At 43.1% G+C, this 23261-nt stretch overlaps 1 protein-coding gene and 1 long non-coding RNA gene across 2 annotated transcripts in view; both read left to right on the forward strand.

The window, feature by feature from the left end:
* The window catches only part of SCD5 (stearoyl-CoA desaturase 5), a 140875-nt gene that overhangs the window by 50014 nt on the left and 67600 nt on the right, over positions 1–23261 (forward strand). The gene's annotated exons all lie outside the window — the stretch shown is intronic.
* LOC123283831 (uncharacterized) lies at positions 882–4539 on the forward strand. Its single transcript, XR_011502156.1, has 3 exons — positions 882–1040; positions 1307–1404; positions 3708–4539. It is a non-coding gene; the product is annotated as an uncharacterized lncRNA (long non-coding RNA).

The raw sequence follows: 23261 nt of genomic DNA on the forward strand, positions 1-23261 counted from the left end.
TAATTTCCTTTGTGAATTCTGTATAAGGGGGTTTGTTTCACATTCCTGTGGGTATCTGATATCTATCATATTGGTGTCCCAGTCTAAAGAGAGGCAGAAGGAATCCCATTCTAGTATCTTATTCCATAAACAATAGAGAAAAAGGTAGAGTGTGCATTTCAGTTATCTATCGCTGCCCAACACCCCAAAACCGAGTGGCTTAAAAGAACACTGGTATATCATTCCTCATGGTTCCGTGGGTTGGCTGGGCTGGTCGTCTGCTGGGTCCACCTGGGCTCGCTCCCGCAGCTGCACTCAGCCGAGGGTCAGCCATCACTCAAGGCTGGCAGTTGGTGCTGACTGTTGGCTGGGTGCCTCAGTTCTTGTTCTCAGGGCTTCTCATTTGCTGGTAGGCTAACCCAGCTTCCTTTCATGGTGATCCGGGCAGCGTTTCAAGTGACCAAAGCGGAAGCTATAAGGCCTCTTGAGCCTAGGCTCTGGAAATCACACAGCGTCACTCTTCTACAGTGTGTTGGCCAAAGCAAGATCACAAGACTGGCCAAGATTCAAGAGGTGGGAGAAAAGACTCCACCTTTAGCATTCACGGTCTTTGACTCTCCCTAGTTCACTACAGAGAATGCTGCCACTGCCAGCTCTGGTTCTAGACTTTTCCAGAGTAGATCTGGAGTAAAGGGTTAGAGGAGGAATTAAGATGAGTCTATACTGGCTCGATTGGCTTACATTTGGAAGGGTAGAAAGTAAGGGAAAAGAACAGATCCAGAAGGGAAGAAGCAGAGCCGACTGGGGCTGGCTTTGGGAAAGCGTTCCGGGGGAATGGGCCCCAGTCTGGCAACTGGGAGCCCTTGGTTTAGAGAACAGGCCAGGCTGGTTCTTCCTTTCATGAAGTTCTGAGTGGTCAGCGTCTCCGTGTGGACCAGGGGAGCTTCTGGAACTTGTTGTCAAAATGGACTTCACCATAGATTGGATTCATCTCCTTCGCTTTGTCCCCTGGACACTTCCCCTCCCATCCTTTCTCTCCTCTGACTGTGCTCAGAGGAAAGGTGAGTAACAACAAGGAGAGGTGTGGGGTCCTGGTGGAACAACCCCGTCTTCTGGTGTGAAGTTTTGGGGAGAGAAGCAAGGGAACTGAGACGAGTATTAGCTCCTTTGCTCCAATCCGTGGGCTGCAGATTCAGGGCTCAGGGGTTTTCATCTTTGAAACCATTTCCAAAGCCTTTAGAAATGGTTTAAATTTTGTTTGTTTGTTTGAATGCTTTATGTGTGTTTATCTAGAGTCTAAGTTGAGAGGGCCTGTGTTTCCCATCAGATGCCCCCAGAAGCAAGAGAGTGGAGCTGGTGACATGGGAAGGGCAGGTCACTTTGCTGACAAATGAGGTGCCCGGGGCTTGTGTTCAGCTATCAAAGGTGAGCAGCCTCAGAGGGAAGGTTGTTAAAGCTGGTAAGCACCCTTGGCTGGAAGCTCAGAACCTTTACTTGCCTTTTATTTTAAAGGAACACACAAAATCTATAGAAAAATTTATTTCCCACTTTCAGAGAATACATATATGCCTGCCTTTAAGAGAATATTACATGCTAAAAAAAAAAGCATTTTAAAAATTGCGGCTTTTCATTATCAACAAGGCTAATAAGCAGAGGCATTTATAGCTGCCCCCTACCTCCCGCCGTCAGACTCCCTCCTACGTTATTCTGTAATCCTTTGGTCCCCTTTCAAACCTTTGCCCATCTGAATCCTGAGCACATTTCTTTCTTTGCTGAGCAAACACACGGCAATATACACTTTAGAGCAGGGCTGGGGTGGGGTGGGGTGGGGGCTGGAGCATGCCTGAGTCTCCTCCCCCCTTGCTGTGCCGCCCCCACAGTTGGGCCCCCTCAGCAGCAGGACCCGCAGGCGGAGGCGCTGAGTAGTGACCATGGCCTCACTGCCAGAGGCTGCCGGTAGGGGGTGCTGTGTCCACACCTCCGGGCACCAATGTGATGACCTCCCAGGCTTCATAAACGGAAGTTTAAAGCTGGAGGGGATGGCAGAAACCTTATTACCCACTGGTTTCCTTTGCCCACTAGGAACCTGAGGTCCAGAGAGGTGAGTTAGTGGTGGAAGTGCAACTGAAACAGGCGTCTGGGCTTCCACGCTGGGACCCCACCCTCCTTCCTAGTCCTCAGCATACCCCGACCCCTGCCCCTCAGGCAATCTCAGATGTCTTACCAGTGTTGAGAGGAGGATGACTAGCATGTGCAACTTTTAGAAGAGAACAGAAGATAGTAAGTGCTGCCTGCTATTTGCCTGGGAAATCACAGTTTGGGGCTTTTTGCATTTGGCCTCACAGAAACCATCAGCTCTTACTTAGTAGGGATGAGATGAAACTGTGTTTTGTTTTTGTTTTTAATTATTATAGTTAAAAATACCACTTGTGGAAAAAGTTAGAAGTTATTACAAATCATCGGAACATTGGCTCCCACTGTGAGAGGAATATGTTACAGTGTCAGTCCTCAGTTTTCGTTACCAGCTGGGGGATCTTGGTCAGGTGTCTGTGAAAAAAAAAAAACCCAAAATTCAGCTGAGCAAATTTGAAGATCTAATCGGCTTTATTCAATGACTTATGAATCGGGCAGCATTCTGTCCAGTAGGTAGAAAGGAGCTCCGAGGAGCTGTACAAAATGGAGGGTGTTTAAAGGCAGAAAGGGAGTGGGACAAAGAAGTCATAAACAAAAACGGATTATTTCAGGCAGCTGGCTTCCTTTGGCTGCGAGGGGTTGTCTGTCATGCAGGTGACCTCACTAGTGCTGATTCCAGATTACTGGTTAAGGGCCCCTGGGAGGGGCTGAAACAGCAATTAAGTCTCGGTTTGCTGTTGTAAGGGCAAGTGACTCCATTTTGGGCCTGTTGTTCCTTTTTTACATTTCTAAACTTCACTTTGCCTCATCCGTCAAATGGGGTAATACTGTTTGTGAAGATTAAATGAGGTAAGGCACATAAAGTGCTTATCTTAGGTCACGGTATAGTCTAAGTGCTCAATGAGTGCCAATGATTGTGATAATAATGGCAACTCTTTGGCACCTATAACTTGGAACTGCAATGTAGTTGTGTCTACTACCTTAGGGAAGTACCTCTTTCACTAGCTGTGTGTGTAGCTCTTTGGAGTAGCTTCTCTACCACCCTCCTGTAGCTTCTCCGGAGACGCGAGTTGTGGCCAGGAGTTAGCTAGGGTGGGGGGTGGGCAGTGGGTAGGCAGGTGGGGAGAGGGGTGTGAGTGGGTGTATTGTCTAAGCTTGTGAGAAGGAAATACTGAGGAGGGAGGAAGTATGCTGGGATGTGTTCTTCCGGCTGAGGATCCTTCTCAGAGGCAAAAAAAAAAAAAAAAAGCCAAGAAACAGACAATCACTTTTTTTTTTTAAGATAGAAATCTTTTGGCCATTTTTTTAATCAAGTAATTTGTGTGATGTTTAGTGTTTCTTGTACAGTTCTTAGTCTTTATTGTTATTTTACAATTTTCAGTGATGCCTGCAAAAGATAGATATGTTTCTAGATAGTGGATATTCTTTGAGCCAATTAAATTGGCATGTCCATTCTGTAACATCTTTCAAATACTTAGATTTTTGTTTCGATTTAATTTAGTCTTGTTTTGCCCATGACCTGGTTTTCCTCCCCAGCCCTCCTACTCCATTACCATTGATACCATCTTGACTTTGGTTTCTTCTTCTCTTTTCAGAGTCTGACCCAGTAGTTGCAGAATGCTTTGAGATCACAATGTGTAAACGAAGCCTTAACAGAAAGGCACAGTGTATATCAGATGGCCAGAGAGGCAAGCCTGAAAATAGTGCCCCTGATTTTTTTTTTCCCCAGGAGCACATGATACAACATTGAATAATTGCTGGGTATATTTGACAAATTGGGAATATAGTTCATTAGGGAGCTGGGGAACTTAAAAATCAAGCTGCCTTCAGGAAAATTTATGAGGGGATTACTGTGTGCAGCCACCAGTAAATAGGGCACCAGGAACCTGGGCTGAATTGATCTTCTTCCGCCTGAGTGGGACCTGTGTCGACGGAGCAAAACTTTCTTGAGTCAAAGTGACTTTGGGGGGAATTGTTTGTGATAAATAGAATGGAAGAAAAAGATGCCTATCCAGAATCCCTAGGGAATGGAACCAAAGCCACAAAGACAATACTATTTCTACCACATTCATGGTCAAAAAAATTGGAACATGTCATTCATGCAAGAGGGAGTGCAAATAGAAAACAAACCCTTGGAAAAGGAGTCAGCCTCCCTAGTAATTATAGGAACTTAAAGCACAGAATCATGCAATGCCAATTAAACTGGTAAAAGTAAGTTATAATTACAAAATCAAAATCTGGCAAGGCTTTTGAGAAAGCTACATTTTCATACTGACATAAACTAGTACAATATTTCTGGAAGGCAACATGGGAAAATGTAATGAGCCATGAAATAGCACATCCTTTGCCCTGGTAAACATATGTTTGAAATGATATCCTGGAGAAATAACTCAAAAGAAAAAAATGGGAGGGGGGGAAACGGGACAGAAAAATGGAAAAAAATACCTAAGAATAAAATCATACTATGGTGTAAAATGAAATCTAATGTTACTATTAAGAGTGATAATTATGAACACAAATAGAAAAGTTGATATAAAATAATGCTAAGTGAAAAATAGTTGAGCTCGAATTTGGTGAGAATTGACTATAGCTAAGTTAAAAAAAAAAAAAAGGGGTGGCTGGCCCCGTGGCCGAGTGGTTAAATTCGTGCGCTCCGCTCCATGCGGCCCAGTGTTTCGTTGGTTCGAATCCTGGGCGCAGACATGGCACCGCTCATCAAACCACGCTGTGGCAGCGTCCCACATGCCACAACTAGAAGGACCCACAACAAAGAATATACAACTATGTACCGGGGGACTTTGGGGAGAAAAAGGAAAAAAATAAAATCTTTAAAAAAAAAAACAAAACCCAAGCAACAATAAAGCTAAGAAGAGGTTATTCAGTCTTGTTACATGGCAGGGTGAGAAGTGAATTCGATTTTTCTGTTGCTTTGATGTTTGTGTTTATCTCTCATCACAAAATCGATTAAAAACACAATTTCAAAGGCTACGTTATATATAATTTATACTTAATATAAATGTGTAATATATAATTTATCAAGGACAGAAGAAAGGTAAACCCTCACACCTCTGTCACGTGGTTTCTCACAGCTGCACAGGCCTCAAACATGAGCTGGAGTGGCACAGAAATAGCATCTTGTTGCTGCACAAATTCCCTGCTGATTATACAAGGGGGCAACATGATTACCAGGAGCCTTGAGTGCTTGTAGGAGAAAATCATGGCAAGTTAGCTCTCTGCTCGGCTCATCAGACGCCAGGGCTTTATCTACCCGGACCTGGTGCTTCGATTGCTTTGGTATTTTTGGAAGTGAGGGAGGCAAAGCATTGGCTCCTTTGTCCATTTGGAACAATTTCCCCCCTTAATTAAGCCAATACATTTCCAAGTCATAGGCCTCTTTTCCTTCTCATCTGATCCTTCTTGCCCCATGAGCTTGGCATCCTCTGATGGTTATTTTTACCATCTTATCCACCTCTAACAGCAACAATAATCCTAATAAAATATAGTCATACATTTCCTCCAAGTAGCTAGATGCTCTTAAGGGTTTAGGCACAGACTTCGTTTTATTTGATAGTGGCCATTTTTCTTTTTGTCCTTGCACCTGTGTAACTGGGGCACTGAATCTCATAGGGCCACCCTTACTCGCTTCTTTGCAGCAGTGGAGACCCTTGAGTCTGTGTCATTTGACGCAAAATTCTGCTTTCGTCAGGCAGCTCTCAGGTCAGAGGGTGGTAGGCCTGGGTCAGCACCGTCTGCGTTCACGAGAAGATTAAATATGTGCCTGAGCCCAAGAATGGAGGGACTCACCGTTCCCCCTCAGGTGCGCACTAAATGCTTCATGAGCACGTGCTCCCTGCCTCCTCCACCTCCACCCCACAGAGGAGAGAAGGGGTGGGGACCTTCGTGAGATGTTACCTGAGAAGTTGTTACAGAATTATTCTCAGGCTGGTGTTTCCACATTCCTCCTTCTCTCCCTTCTCTTTCCCATATTTTTCTTCCTTTTTTTTTTTCCTCTCCACGAGTTAGAGGCATTTAAGATGATAAGGTAATGTTCACTGAGCATGTGTTAGGTTATGTATCAGGCATGCTTACGTTTATTAACCTATCTAATCTTTACCACTGCCCTGTGCAGTAGATGAGTACAGTTATATTCATTTTACAGCCGAAGAAACAGGCACAGAAAACCTGAATAACTTGCTCAAGTTAACAAAACCATAGACCCAAGCTTCAAACCCAAGCAGTTGGCCCAAAGTGTAGGCTCTTGACCACTGAGCTATATTGCTTCATGACAGTGACTCAGGCCAGCTTGGCCATGCTTTGGGAAGAGGAGATCAAAGCCAGAGTGAGGAGTGAGGTGAAGGGGCAGGTGTCTAGAGCCTGACCTGTTCTGTCGTTTACTCTGTGATTATACAAAGTTGCTTAACCTCTCTGTTTCTCAGTTTTCTCATTTGTAAAATTGCAAGACTATTAATAGTACTTAACTTCTCAGAAGGTTGTTGTGATGATTAGATGTGTTAATAAAGCCCTTAGAACAGTGGCTGGTGCAGAGTTACTATGCTTAATAAACATTAGCCATTATCGTCCTCGTCATCGTTCATGCCAGCGTTTGGGAGCCACTGCTCCACCTGACTGGTGGTGATGAAAATAGCATTTCTAACAAGTTCCCGGGTGCTGCTGCTGCTCCTTGTCCAGGAACCACACTCTGAGAGCCGCTGAGGAAGAGGGTCAGGAAGCTCTCCTTTTTTCCCAGCAGCCTGAGTTCCATTTCTTCCTCTGAGCTCTGTCCCTGGGTCTTCACCTAGAGGAAGTGGCCCCAGGGACAGTGCCCAGCTTGCAGGGCCACCGGTAATCAGGGAAAGATGCCATCTCAGAACCCAGCCAGGGCCTGGGCTTCAGCAGGAGCTGGCAGTGAAGTTTCAGCCAGAGGGAGACCCAAGCCAGCGAGAAGCCTGGGGCTGACAGATGCTGACCCCGCCGTGGGCCCAGAAACCCATGAGTGGCTCCATGAGTAGAAACAGCAGATGATTTTGGAAGTAAAAGGAGAGGAGAGAAAAGAATCTTCCTCCCTAGATGAAAATGTCCTTTGAGCAAAGATGGAGGTGATGGAGGCAAGTGAGGAGAAGAGGGAGACGGACCCTAATTTACAACATTCGTGGTTGGAATTGTGGGGTTTGTAAGAAGCAAACGCTGGAGGTACCTTGGTCTGATCTAGACGGATAACAACTTGCATTTTCCAAGGTAGAAGGTGATAGTGTACTCATGAGAAGAAAGTGGGATGCTGTCCTTTTCCTACCTCTGGGGAGGGAGGGGAGTGGGCCATAAGTTTGGGGTCCTTATATTTGTGTGGCTGTCAGGTCTCTATTCTCTCCAGCTCTCGCTCTCTTAGTGGGTGGAGGTGATGGGGCTCCCTGTCCAGGGCTCCAGCCCCTGGAATCCACCCTCTTCAAACTGGGCTGCCTCCTAGCACTGGAGGGGCCCGGTGTGGGTTGCAGGTAAGCTCTGAAAACACGGGTTCCGCTCCTAGGCTACAAGAGCAGAGCTGGGATGTGACTCCAAGTCCAGGGCTGTGTGCCCCCTGGATGCGGTCTATGCTCTTAGTTACAGCAAGTGTGATGGTGACTGTTTCCAGGGGTCTCACGGTGCCAAGCCTGTCCTGGACTGGCTCACAGCAAGTCTCATTGCACTGAGGCAAAAGGACTCCGAGGAAGTTAGCTCTGGATTGCAGCGGGGAGGAGGGAGCTGGTGCCTTCTCCAGGTGGCCTGCTCTGCGCTCACAGGCCCTGCAGGCTCCTCAAAGCTCTCCTAGCCAGACTGGCCCTGTGCCAGGCCTCGACCCAGCAGCTGCGTTCTGCACCCTGGATTCCTGACGAAGGCAAAATAAGTGCTGCGTCCAGCTACAACCAGCTGGCGACCACGCGAAGTCTGCGGGGAGAGTTCTGACGTATGCTCCACACCCCTAGCCCCAGATTTTTGCTCTCGAGAACAGTAGACTTGGTTAGTCCTCTGCATATCAGTGACAGAGTTGAAAATGAAAGTGAAATGAAAGGAATTGAAAAGCACTAAAACATCCTAAGGAGGTGGAATATCCCAGTCTGGTAGTTGATGGGTCTGGGTGGCCTCCTTGCACCCCAGGCAGAAAGGTTAGACTTGCTTTGAGGAGCCGTCCCTGGAAGAAGCAGTATTTCAAGAGAGTGAGCTCTTTGTGTTCAAGAAGATGGTGTGTAGTAGTGTAGTGTTTAAAATTCTTTCTCTTAAACATATCCCTTCCACTCTCCCCCTTCCATTACAGTCATGCATCGCTTAATGACGGGGATATGTTCTGAGTAATGGATTATTAGGCCATTTTGTCATTGTATGAACGTCACAGAGTGCACTTACACAAACCTAGATGGTATAGCCTACTACACACCTATGCTGCATGGTACTAATCTTATGGAACCCTAGTAGCATATGTGGTCTGTCATTGACCAGAGCGTTATGCGGTACATGGAATTACATGACTCTAATTCCAAGACTGTTGAGTGTTCCATTGACAAACTTCTCTTTACCCAGACCTATTGAGTGCAGAGCTGTGCTGGTGCTCTTGGAGGTGGGGTGAAATCCAGAGCTGACTGCTTCTCTCAGGGAGTTTATGGTTGAGCTTATCAGATGAGGTATCAATACAAGAGAAGGTAGCTGACTAGGACCCTCTGTAATCCTAACCTGGTGTTCAACAGCCACCTGTCCGGCCTCCAACCCTGGCCCAGCCTCCCTGCTCCCCCAGATGGCCCTCTTCACTCTCCTCGCCACCTGAGATACAGCTTCTGTTCTCTTCCCGGAACCCCAACCTCACCCTTCCAGCCCCAAATGAATCTCTCTGCCTTCTGAACAACAACCTACTCATCTTCACAGACTTGGCAATTTATCACAAACCTTTGGGATGGATCCCTCTTGGTGGCTTGGGTTCTTTAATTTCGGTGTTGCAGTTTAAGCTTTTGGAGGCTCAGAGATGGTTTCTTCACTTATGAGGTGGATTGGGGAGGTTTGCATGAAAAGATCCGTAGCTGCCTTGGCCACACAGAAGTTCTGGCCCTTCTCCAAGTGCCTCCATGCCTTTCTCCTTCCTCTCTGCCTGGGAAATTCCCATTCCTTCTCAAAAACCCAGGTCAGAAACCACATCCTCTTTGCAGCCCTCCTGACTCCTCTGGATGGACACAGTCACTGCTGCCTGTAGCTCCTGGTCTCCCTTTTGGTTTGCTGTCTTAATCCTGGGCCCTAAGGATTAAGGGCCCTAAGGGTCTCACCATCGGAGATGGGAGATGAAATCTCCCTCAGGATTTCTTCCCGAGGTCAGAGCTTCCAGGACTGGTGCACAAGTTAGGTCCCCTTTGAGAGCCTCATACTTGTGTTGTGCTGGGAAATAACTGGCTTTATTTTGATTTAAAAGACTGTTTCTCAGAGATGCAAATCTTGGCTTGAGATGTGACCTTTGGAAGTGACCTTCCTGGACAATGGGGACGGGAATAGTCTTCACTCTGCAATTTGGAGCTTCTGCTCTCCTGCTGGTTGGAGAAGTGTCTTAGACATGGAAACATGCTTTGTAAATGGGAATAATAAACAGTGGTTCTTAACCTTGCCAAACTTTGTGATCACTTGGAGAGTTTTAAAAATACCAACAGCTGGGTCCCACCCCCAGAGGTCCTGATTTAACTGGTCTGAGGTGCAGCCTGGGCTCCAGAGATTTTTGAGTGCTCACTAGATGATGCTAATGTGCCACCAGACTGAAGACAGCTTCCTGGACAGGCTGCCTGATGACTATCTGCAGGAACGAGGAGACCCTTAATTGGTAACTCCAGGGGACACACAATGCGGGGAAGAATTATGAGAACTAAAATATGTTCATTAAAAGAAAAAAAAAAAAGGACAGGTAGGCAAAAACAAGACCTGCACAAGTAAATTCAGGATGATGATTTTTTTTTTTTTTTTGAGGAAGACCAGCCCTGAGCTAACATTTGCCATGAATCCTCCTCTTTTTGCTGAGGAAGACTGGCCCTGCACTAACATCCGTGCCTATCTTCCTCTACTTTATATGTGGGATGCCTATCACAGCATGGCTTGCCAAGCAGTGCCATGTCTGCACCCAGGATCCAAACCATTGGACCCTGGGCTGCCAAAGCAGAACTTAACCGCTGTGCCACTGGGCCGGCCCCAGGATGATGATTCTTAAAATAGTCTAACCTACTGGACTAGCATAAGGCAAGAAAAAGATGCAGAGGAGAAAAGAGAGATAGTCTGCTCATTGAAAAGTTCAAGGCCAAAGAGGGGAGACCAAGAGAAGCTGGACCTTCCCAGACATAGGGAAACACCAGTTGGTAAGGGATTTACCTGTGAGGTCAAAACAGTTTTGACTGGCTGTCAGTGGGGCTTTCCAAGGGGCAGACAGGGAAGACCATTACTTCTCAAAAGAACCGAAAGGAAACCAAAGCTTGGAGCAGCCCCTGTCCCTGGGGAATGAAAGGAGGAATGTTCACAGAGGCTGAGGGTGCATAGGTGGACCATAACCTCTGAACTGGGGAGGCCATAACCCAGGGATGGGCCTGTGCACTCAAAGAGGGTGAGAAGGGGTGCCTCTCTGAGTGTTTGAAATATATTCAACTCTGCAGCCAGGGGGCCAGGGTGCACAGCTCGAAGGGCACCACTCTCACTGTACACTGTGTGGATGGCATCCCTTCATGGACTATTGCAGAGACAATGCAGGTTGTACCCTCCGCAGTTAGGCACCGCTAGAACCTTCTCCACTGGATATCATTGTTGCACTGAAGTCCCCATGTCCCATTGCCAATTTTGGGGTTTCACTTGAATCCAAGGATGAGTAGTTCAGAATCTGATGGATCTGTCTGATGGAGAAATCTCTCCTTACTTGGATGTGAACTGAAGAGCCTCAAAATGTGAGATGGGGTGGCCCTAACACAACCCAACTTTATCCTGTGATGAGAGTAAATAAAAATAGACCCCATTCCATTAGAGATGGGACAGCCCCCACCTTGTAGGATGAGCCAGGAAGCAATGATGGGTGTATAGGGGAGCAAGAAATTTTCCTCTACCCTTCTAGGTTCTTTTGGCTAGTCTAAGAATTAAATTGACATGAGACAGACTAACAGGAGAAAACCAAACAAAATTTAATAACATGCATACACAGGAGAAATCCAAGAAAACTGAGTTAACTCACCAAAATGGCCAAAGCCACCACCTTAAATATCATCTTCAGCGAAAGACAAAAGAGGATGTTGGGGGTAGTGGTTTGGAACTTCAGAGAGTAGGAAGGCAATTCACATAGAGATGGAAAAGCAAATGTTTGGTAAACAAATGTTGCCATGCTGTATAGAGACAATGGGATATGGAGAAGACTCTGATCTCTAGGCTCTGCCTAGTCTCCCCCACCACACGTAGCCCATAGTCTTCATAGATATCCCTGGTGATAGCTCTGTTCCTTTTACAGGCCATTTATCTATATCCTTTGAGGCAGTTAAGAGTGAGGTAATAAGAAAAACTTGTGAGTCTTTTGTCTCTTAAAAATAATCAGCCTAGGGGCCGGCACAGTGGTGTAGTGGTTAAGTGTACACGTTCTGCTTCGGTGGACCAGGGTTTGCTGGTTTGGATCCCGGGTGCGGACATGGCACCACTTGGCATGCCATGCTGTGGTAGGCGTCCCACATATAAAGTAGAGGAAGATGGGCACGGATGTTAGCTCAGGGCCAGTCTTCCTCAGTGAAAAGAGGAGGCTTAGCAGCAGTTAGCTCAGGGCTAATCTTCCTCAAAAAAAAAAAAATCAGCCTAAAATAATGCTTATGTTAAAGAGACAGATTTTGTGTTGGCCCTTTCAGTCCTGCCATCAAAACTTTAAGCAAGAAGTTTCACAATCCAGCAGCTAAGTTGATAGATTGCTTCATCTCACTGAACCAATCTCTTAGTCCTGACAATAGGTCAGTCCAGTTAAATTCATTCAGGAAGCAGTGATGAAGGTGGGCTCCTAAAATTAGGCTTATATTATGTAAGCAAGCAATCAGGCATTTAATAAGAGGCATTCCTATGGAAACAAACAAAAAAAAACACAAAGGTTCATGGTTGGAGCAAATTATAAACCAGTTTCTTAGCCCAGGGGGCAGCTAGTCAAGAAGATTTCTAGATGTCAGGGTCGAAGCTTCTTTTGCAGTTTGAAATGTGCCTGATGATGTCATCAGGTGTTCAGTAACTTTCTGAGTGGCTTATGTAGCAATAGGCACAAAGATTGTCTAAACATGGGCTATTGTGGCGATTTCACTAAAGTTTATATCAAGTTATTCACATTTAGTTTGCAGGGCTTTGAGAAAAAGGGTGGTTTTAGTTCTCAGTGATTCCAAATCAAAAGGATAGGAGAAAATTGAAAACATTAGTTTGGAGAGTTGTAGTCATATATTTGAGGAAACTAGAAGAATTCAGGAATCCAGTCCAGTTTGTAGGTGGAAAACAAAACCTCACAGACAATTAACAGAACTAGAATCTAATATTCACAAAGGTGTGCTACTGAGACATAATTTTTCTCTCTAAAATCACCCTCCTTTCTACCAAAGATAGACAAATTAAGACAAGTTTGTTTGAAAAATAAGTCTAGTTTCAACACACTTGGCCCAATCATTTACATAAGTGTAACAAGAATAGCAATTGGTCATATAGGCTCTTTTAAATCTGCTTTGCTGGAACTTTTCAAAAGGAATCTCAGGTTGAACTTTTAAAGGCCTCTCCAAGCCAGGAAAGTCATGCCAAGGACTTGTCATCAGACTCTGCCTGCAATACCTGTACATTTGAGAGACTGTCTCTCTTCTTGAGGCCCCGAAAATATCTTGAAGTTCTGCCAGGAAGTGACCTTCTTTACTACCTGGTAAGGTTCCTGTAAGCAAGGTACAAGGCTGATGTTTCCAAGTGCCTTTATTTTGTTCCATAAAGTTAATCTTCATTCCTTAAAGCTGTCTGCTCATATCTGAGTCTATGTATGTATCTCGCAAATATGACATTCCAATCAAAGCCTTGGTAACATAACCAGTGTTTCCACTTGTGTCCCCTTATAAGGAGAACAGATTCTTATTGAACATATGCAAATAACTATATTGCCATGAAAATAAGAATACTCACTAAGAGTTTCCAAATTCTGGAAGGATCAGGTAGGGAGAAAAACATAAATGTTTCAATTCTGCTTACAAAGGTATAATTTACCAAATTGCTGTAGGTCATTGGTAGCTTAGGAGAAAAGAAAAAAAAAGGTTTTAAAAAGTCAATGTTTCAAACAGAAAGTCATAAGAATTATATTTGTCCCTATCAATTCATTTGGTTCCATGTAATCAACTCTTGATCTTAGTGGTTTTATGACGCCCTTGGTTTCTCCATAGAGTTCTACAGTTTCTTACCTAGTTCAGTTTTATGGTCTGAAAGTTTACTGGAAACTTGTATTCTACAGTGTCAGAGTCCTTTCCATGAATTTCTCTTTGTAGAGATTAAACATGTTTGCAAAAACATCAGAGTAAAACAGTAACTGTCAGTAAATGACAAAAGACTTAAAGTGGCGTGGTTAAAGATCTGATTACAATGCAATTGACAAGGAAATTTGGTTATTTCTATGACATATGGCATTTAAGATAATAACTAGAATTATGACTGATAACATTATATCAGGACATATCAGATTTTAGGAATTCCATGTAATTTTTAGAACATTTATATTAATAACATTCACCCATGGAATATAACTTAAAAATGTTTATCATCGTTGATTTGACAATGCTTCCCATGTACTTTAACATATCAAATAAGCTCAATTAGTTTAAGATCTCCCTTTTTATAAGAAGAGAGAAAAAATTCTTTGAGAAGTCCCAGGAGCTCTCTGGAAATTCTCAGTTACTTTCAGGTAAAAAAACCCCAGACTTTAGGATTTGAATTTTGGTAAGCTTGTCAAAAATATAAAGTGTTTTATAGCACTTTATCAAATAGGATCTTGGTCACTGTGAAACAATACTTAGTTATCCATATAACCAAAATGACATTAGAAGATGTTAAAGGCAAACATAGAGAGTTAAACAGTTGGAAAATAACCTTAGCTCTCTTAATAGAGAGGCCTCAGCTTTTTTTTTTTCTTTTTTTGAGGAGGATTTTAGTCCTGAGCTAACATTCGCCTCCAATCCTCCTCTGTTTACTGAGGAAGATTGGCCCTGAGCCAACATCTGTGCCCATCTTCCTCTACTTTATATGTGGGATGCCTGCCACAGCATGGCTTGATAAGCAGTGCGTAGGTCCATGCCCAGGATCCAAACTGGTGAACCCCAGGCTGCCGAAGCAGAGTGCATGAACTTAACCACTGCACCACTTGGCTGGCCCCCACCTCGGCTTTTTTAATGTAGGAAATTGTTTTGATAACACAGAAAATCTCTGCTTTTTAGGCAGACTACTCATAAGTAAACAAAAACTTTTCACAATCTCTTTATTAAGAGCAGACCAAAGTCCAAGAAAACTGCCCTTTTAAAAGAGAAAACCAAGTTCTAATTTTGCACCAGCTTACTTTTGATATTAAAACTCATTTACTTAATTAAATTCCAATCTTAGCCAGCTTGATCATGCATAAAACTCTTTCTCAAGGTTCTTTTCCCACAAACCTTCTATAACTTCCTTTTTTACATTCAGATTTTGTTCTTTGCTTTCCCTCTCTCTCTTTTTTTTCAACCTCTCTTTAGGACAAAATTACTTTTTTTTGGTTAACAAAATGCATTTTCATTATATATATATAGAGAGAGAGAAAACACACATTTTATTTTCCTTGACTACTAACATGTTTCCCTTATAATTTTAGTAGTTTTCATTACATATATTAATTAAAATTTTTAATCCCTACAAACCTTAATTTCTAGTGAAAAATAAAGAAATAAACAATTATGAACTGCCTTTTATATTAGCATTCTTTGGCTTGGCTAATTTATAAATACTTTTCATAATTTTTAGGAACACATGCTACTTCATAGTAGAATCTTTCAATAAAGCACAAGGCATGTTGACTAATAGATCCGAACATCTTTAGTTTCTCTGTAATAAGAAGACAAAAGCAGGTAAATTAGACTTGTTTGGAAATTAATGTTTCAGTATTTTATCCTATTTGAAAATGATCTAGATAGTCAATAAATTTTCCATCATTTAATGTAATTTAGCAAAACTCTAAGGTTTCAAGTTACCAAAAGATTTTGAAATTATTATTAAGTACATATACCATAACACATAACTGTTAAAATGTTCACCTAAAAACTTTTATCTTGCATCTATTTAATTTACTTGTTCCCAATAATTATGTTTAGATTACCTAGAAAAACTTCATGAGACATTAGACAAAGTCAGCCATCAGTTTTTCTGCTGCCAAATTTTGTTAACAGAAATAACATGAATTTGTTTGTTAGTATATTTGTTTTTTAGTAAATTTGTTTTTTAGTAAACCTTGGTAGAAAAAGTTCTGTATTTAATACTGGTAACTCTAAAGATATGCCTATTTTTAATTAAGCCAACAAACTTAGATTAGCTTTAGTAGCAAATATTTTCTTAGATCACATGATCCTGAAATTAATTTGGGTTAGTCTCTATTGTATTTTTGAGAGTATACTCAATTTATAAAGTGCTTGTTTGTTTTTAAGGCAATTAAATAGAGCTCTCAAACTAGTCTTGTTAATACTATCTGGAGGTAGAAAATATATGTTTACAACATACATATATGAACACACACGTAAACACACAGACAGATGCAGAGATCTTGTAGCCTCCATTTTGAATTTTTCCTTAAATTAGATTTTTGGGCAGGGGTGCTTCCACAATAGTCTGCATCTCCACAAACTCCCCACGCCCTTTTCTCCCTTCGGTCTTAGGAATTGGGGCTGGTCTAGATAAGAGTTCTCAAAGAGGTTACAAGCCTTTTGAGATAAGCAGGGAAGGTCTTGAGATTGGTGCCGGGGAATGAGTGGAGTCTGAACTGCCTTCAGAGCTGCGTTTCCCATTTTGCAAAGATTTGTAAGATAAGGACAGTTGCTCTCAATTCCTCAGAAATTGGGTTGTAACTTAAATGACGTCATAGGTTGATCTACCCATCCAATTACATTATCCCTAATTTGTTTCTTTCCCTCTGGGTACATAGTTTTATTTTAATTTAGGGAAGAAGGTCTACAAAGATTCCTATCAGGTTCTGAATCTCAGCTTCCCATTTGGCCAATGTTTCATCATAGAGCTACTAAAAAATCCTTCTAACTATCTTGCCAGTTTTCAGCTGGGACAAACAGTAAATATCTCTGGCGGTATTAAACAACTCCATGGACCCAAGAGGTGTCCTCAAAGATTATTACCTTCTTGAGATCCAGAGTCTTTCCCAAAGATAGCCAAAAGAAAGAACTGACAGCTAAGCCAAGCCCTTAGGACAGAAAACAAGAAAAGCAAGAAGGTGATAGTTATCACTGGGAGAGAAAGGGTCAATAACCAGTGGGTCTGGATTTGGAAAGGAAGGGACAACATGAAATTTTGTTTTCCTCTCTTCACTGAGCATTACAGAATGGCCATTCAGTGGAGGTAAAAGGGCTGTTGTCCAGGGGACGTACATTCCCTGGGAGGGGGTTCTAGGGTATAACCACAAAGGATACTGCAAAGGAAGGCCTTAAGCTGGCAGAGCCTGATTACAGGGCCCAGCAAAGCGAACTTTACTGCCTGTCCCAGGTGCTTCTGCTAAACTCATTTTCTGGCTTCAGCATTTACATGAGTAACCTGTATACTCTTAGAGATTAGGCAGGAGTGCTCTCCGTAAATCTTGTAGGAAAAACGGAGGCTAAAACAGGCAGATGGGGCCGGATTTTAAGAAGAGATTTTTACACTGGATTTTTGTTTAAGTCTAAACTTTTGTTCTCTCATCTTAAGGAGTCCCTAAGTCTAGTTGTTACATTTTTTTCCCCTTTTTCTTCTTGAGTGCAGACAATTGTACTTCCAATGTCCTGATTTTTTACAATATCTGCACATGTCTCAAGAGAAATAGGAAGGGGTCTGCATGGAGTTTGATTTTTGTTCTAATTTCTCTCCTTCCATCTTATTAAGGGAGACTTAAGGCTAACCCTTATACCAATTTGAGAGCTCCCTAAAAATTTTTTGTCTCAGTTTTGAAGTTTTTCCAATTTAAAGGATCCACATCTGGCCATTGATGAGTAGGATCTTAATAGCAACTCAGACCCATAAGCCTTTTCATGGCTTAACCATGGATGCAATGGGCATCCCCAAAGGAGAGTGCAAGGGATGCAGCCCTCCCAAGATCCGAAAAGTTCACTCCAGAGTTAGCCTACGAACTATGAGGTGCCCCGTTTTTAAATAGCCATTCCAAACACAGGGAATCATGTTTCCCCCTCTTTTGAATAGAATAGGGTGACTTAAAAGTTTACCCCCGTTTTTTTTAGATTTCCTAAGCTTGCAGGCACCTACTCGGCTGCGTGCCAGATGCATATGTGTTCTCTGGCTGGCGGAGATAAAAGACCATCTCTGGGAGGAAAGGAGCAACAAAATCAAGAGTACTTATCTGAAATCTTAGAGTTGCTTTTGCCCATAAAACTAGTTTCACAAATATTTTCTCCAGCTGATCTAAATTTAGAAAAGGAAAACTCACCACTCTCTTTTCCACTGGACCCTGCAGGTAGAGATCTGGGAGACTGACATGGTAAGAACTCATACCTCCCACCGGCTCTTGTCAGAGGTCCACGATCTCTCAGCTGCAGTAGTCGTGGAGTGAGCAACCAGTTAAGTTGTATCCCTTCCTTGTCATCAACTGGAGAGGAGGAAGAAATTTTCCTCTACCCTCTGCGTTCTTCTGGCTGGTCTAAGAAATATGTTGACATGAGACAGGTTGACAGGAGAAAATCAAATAAAGTTTAATAGCATGTATACACAGGAGAGACCCAGGAAAACTGAGTAACTTGCCAAAATGGCCAAAGCCACCACCTTAAATACCATCTTCAACTAAAAACAAGAGAAGATGTTGGGGGTAGTGGTTTGGGACTTCAAAGGGGAAGAAGGCAATTCACGTGGAGGTGGAAAAGTAAATGTTTGGTAAACAAATGTTTGTCATGCCTTGCAGAGACAATGGGACATGGAGGGGTCTCTGATCTCTGGGTCCTGCCTGGTTTCCCCCACCACACTTAACCCACATTCTTCATAGACATGTCTGGTGATGGCTCTGTTCCTGTTACAGGCCGTTTGTCTGAATTCTTTTAGGCAGTTAAGGGGGAGGGAACAAGAAAAACTTTCTGAGTCTTGTTTCTTAAAAATAATCAGCCTAAAATAATCCTCATGTTATGGAGACACATTTTGGGGTGGCAAATTTTCTTCTCCTTCAGGTGCCCTTCAGAACTTTGGAAATGCAGAGGAAAAAGAAACGCTATCTTTTTCTCCTCGACCAGTCAAGACTGATTTTGTGTTAGCCCCTCTGGAAAGGAATAGGGTGAGGAGGGTTATGTATGTGACAGAAATGTGCCAAAAAGCATAGGCTTCATCCAGCCCAGCAGGTTTCAACCTACAGATTGTAACCTATTAGTGGGTGTGAAACATTTTAGTTTGGATCGTGACCAACATTTAAAAAAATAACAAAATAGAACAGAAAATATCAGTGCTTTGCATATGGTGAGCTTTGAGGATTGTTTTATGAGAATTTTATTTGTTATATTTGTGTGTATTCTAGGTTGCCGTCTGTAACATATTTTACTGCAAGTCTCTTAAAAAAATAAACAGCTGCCTCCTTAATGAGCAGAGTAAAAATAACTAGTCTTTTCAATCTCAGGGTTCAGGTAACTTGTTTGGCCAGGTGGGGAAATCCTATTAGCCTTGCTGTAAAAATCCAAGGTTATATTTTTATAACGAACATGCTGGTAGCAGAAAGCCATTGTGTGTGCCTGCGTTTCAGAGCCTTCGGAAGGACGCTGTCTGCACGTGACTGATAGAGGGTCTCCAGGGCCTCAGAAGCTCAGAGACCCTCCAGGTGGCTTTCCCTCCCTTCTTTTCTTGACTCACCTTGTCAGTTGAATCACTGCTCCCCTTCGATTTGGGCCAAAATCAAATGCTTTTTTCCAGGGCTTTATTTTCATAAGGTTTCATGTCTTAGAATTTTCATGGATGAGCTAAAGCTGTCATAATAAGAAATGGGAAAAAAAATACACCCCTGCCGCCTAAAGCTGTCATTTTTGTTTGTTTGGTGAGACAAGAATGAGCCGTGGAGGTACCATGAGGAGTTGATGGTGAAGAGGAAATAAACTGGGGTGTGGGTTTTACCTTCAGAAAGTCCGTGTTGGCTGACAGGAGTGATGGCTTTCTTGGGGTTTGAATTGAATTCACGTTCAAGGTTTTATTCTAAACATCAAAAGCCTTTGCCCTTGGGCTCCCTCAGCTCCGAGGAAAGTTTAATATCATCTACGTTGCATGTGAAATGGAAAGATTTATTTATTTCTAAACCTTGGGGAAGTTATTTTTTTAAAGCAATAAAAGATTCCAAGGTCTTGACATGGATTACAAGGAAACTTTGGCCTCCTTGTTCTGGAACTACTCTGACTTGGTTTTTCTTTTTTGTTGTGTTAGGGCTTCAAGAAACCCTTCTTGAATTCTTCCTGATTATTATCCTGAATATGAAGTGTACAATCTGAATGTAAACAGAATATGCCCACTGTTTTCTTTGTATGGGAGAGGGTGAAAATTCCCTCTTACTTACCTTTGCTGTGCTCATTAGAGAAAAATGCTGGGGCTGGCCTGGTGGCACAGTGGTTAAGTTCATGTGCTCTGCTTTGGTGGCCCAGGGTTCACAGGTTCAGCTCCTGGGCGCAGACCTACACACCACTCATCAAGCTGTGCTGTGGCAGGCATCCCACATACAACGTGGAGGAAAATGGGCACCGATGTCAGCTCAGTGACAGTCTTCCTCAAGCAAAAAGAAGAAGATTGGCAACAGATGTTAGCCCAGGGCCAATCTTCCTCACGAAAAAAAAAAAAAGAGAGAGAAGAAGAAGAAGAAAGAAAAAAGAAAAAAAATGCCCCGTATGGTTTGTTTCAAAAGCAGTACAGCCCTGTACAGCCTGAAGGACGGGCTCTGGGGCTAGAGAGTCTGGGTTTTTATCTTTCTGCTGCCACTGGTACACCTACCACTCACAGTCACAGTCACAGCACTTAGAAGGATATTTGTCATCTGTCTACTGTGTTTCAGGCACTTGAGATTCCTCATCTTTAATCTTAAAAATAATTCTTCCAGATTTCTTTTGTTCTTCCCATTTTACAGATGAGAAAACTGAGACTCAGAAAGGATCAGAAAAGACCTCAAATAGTCACTTGTATACCTTTTTATGTTGTTTCTTTTTTGTCTGACTTTTGTCTTTCCCACTTATTTTAAAGCCTACTTCTTTGTAGGCAGGAAGGAGAAATATGCATGTATTTACTTTAATCACTTTGTGTCAAAAAGCTATCACAAAGCCAGGTTTAATCCGTGCTTTCTCACGCTGGCCCTCTGCGTTCTGATTCTGAAGTTTGACTGGTTGGTGTGTTAATGTGTGATGCAGTGAAGAAAGATGAGATTTAGTATTTGTGTATTGACTCTCAGCGACACTTGTTTTCCGCAAACTTTTAATGTGAACATTTTCAAACACAGAATTTTAAAGAATAATACAGGAGCCGGCCCCGTGGCTGAGTGGTTAAGTTCACATGCTCCACTTTGGTGGCCCAGGGTTTCACTGATTCGGGTCCTGGGCATGGTGGACCTAGTGCTGCTCATGAGGCCATGCTGAGGCGGCATCCCACACAGCAGAACTAGAAGGACCTACAGCTAGAATATACAACTATGTACTGGGGGGCTTTGGGGAGAAGGAAAAAAAAGAAGATTGGCAACAGATGTTAGCTCAGGTGCCAATATAATTTTAGTCATCTAAAAGTAAGTTGCATATGTTATGGCTCTTTATCCCTAAATAATTCCACATGCATACGCCCAAAATAAGGACATTATCATAACCTAATAATAATCTAATATCTTGTTTATATTCAAATGTCTCCAGTTGTCCTCAAAATATCTTTTATAATTGCTTTTTTGAACCAGGATGCAAGCAAGCTTATTGCATTGCATTGGTTCTCACTGTCTTTAGAACACACCCTCACCTTGGACGTTGACTTTTTGAAGAGACCAGACCAGTTTTCTGTAGAATGTCCCCCATTTTGGATTGTCCAGTTGTTTCCTTTTTTCCTCTATGTTCTGTAAACCGGGAGCTAGGTCTATAAGCATATTTAGATTACAGATAAGCGTATTTAGCAAGAACGCCTCAAGGGTGATACCATGCGCTTCATATTCATCATATCAAAAGGCACCGAATGTCAAATTCTCCTACTATTACTGATGCTAAGTTTCATCTCTTGGTTAACCACCAGATTCCTCCATTGTAAAACTCTGTTGTCCTCTTCACACTTAATAAGCAATCTGGAGGCTGATGCTTTGACACTGTGGGGATATCCTGCTTCCCAGCAATCCTTCGACCTAATGATTTTGTCGTCTGTCTTATTCTGCTGGCACTGCTGTAACAAAGTACCACAGACCGGGTGGCTTAAGCAACATTTATTGTCTGACAGTTCTGGAGACTAGATGCCCAAAATCAAGGTGTTGGTGGGGTTGGTTCCTTCTGAGGGCTGTGAGGGAAGGATCTGTTCCAGGCCTCTCTCCTTGCCTTGTAGATGCCATCTCTCTGTGTCACTTCACATCATCTTCCCTCTATGTGGGCCTGCGTCTAAATTCCCTCTTCTTATAAGGACGCCAGTCATACTGGGCTAGGGCTCATCCTAATGACCTCGTTTTAACTTGATTCCATCTGTAAAGACCCTGTCTCCAAATAAGGTCACATTCTGGGGCACTAGGGGTTAGGACTTCAACAAAGGCATTTTGAGGGAGACAGTTCAATCCATAACAGCATCCATTGATGATTCTTGCCGGAATCCATTATTTATGAGGGTCTTAGGTTGGGTTCTCTGAAAAACAGATTCTGAGTTGCAGATTTCTAAGCTGGTTTATCGGGGACTGTGTGTGTAACCCTGTGAGAGAGTAAGAGGGGTTGAACTGCAATGGAGTTGCAATAGAGGCCTCAGTCTAGGCTGCAGGCAGCCCTGGACAGGATGGTCCTTCAGAGATGTCACAAACTGAGGCAGAGGGCCAGGCCTTTGTACCCCTTTATCAGCTAAGCATTGGATGCAGGCTGCCCCCAGGGAGGGCACAAAACCTTGGGCGGGGCAGTTTCCTTCCATGGAGGGCAATGCCTAGGGAGAGACTCAGCTGCGAGCTATTAGGCCCAACAGTGGCGCCCGTTGGAGGAATACGTGCCTGCGTCCTGAAGCGAGGGCTGGGGCAGGACAACTGGGGCTGCAGAGGATGGTGTCCCTTAACTCTACACTTACTAGCTGGCACGCTTCTGAAAAGAAGAGCTTTCCCACGATAACTGGGAATGAATTATAGTTCTTTCTAAAAGACAGGGTAAATGCTGAAATCTTTCCCGTTTACTCACCAATTTTCTGAGTAAGGAATTGACACCATTCAACTGTACTCAGGATCCCACTATGACTTGTGTGGCCCCTTCCACCATAAAAAACTAGAAATTATATTTTACAACTGTGTTGGTATAAAGACAGATATAACCCAGGCTGGATTCATTATTATATATTTATTATTGTATTAATTTGTTTTCCCTGTGAAGGAAAAGTATTGTGGGCTTTTGGTGCTCTGTCTTCTGTGCCTAACGGATGTTAGCCCGGTTATGCTCTGCTTGGGGGCCAGGCAGGTAATAAATGAAGAGGGTTGATTCCCAGTGTGTATACGTGTATGGGGTGAGAGGGGGTGACTGTCTACAGGGCAGGGGCATTTAGCTCCAGTAGAAAGTTGCCATGCAGAAAAATGAGGTGACCTGGTGTTGCCAGATCCTTCCGTTTTTCAGGAGAAGCCAGAAATAGGGATGTTTAAATTTGAAATCCTTTCTTTTTCATTGTTGGCTTAGTTTTTCAAAAATCTAGGCTGATTGCTGCCTGAGGGCTGCCAATTTAAGGAGTCTGCTAGTCGAGAGGCTCCCCTGGGAGGGATGTTGACC

This window comes from Equus asinus, chromosome 3 (assembly GCF_041296235.1).
Source record: "Equus asinus isolate D_3611 breed Donkey chromosome 3, EquAss-T2T_v2, whole genome shotgun sequence".
NCBI lineage: Eukaryota > Metazoa > Chordata > Mammalia > Perissodactyla > Equidae > Equus > Equus asinus.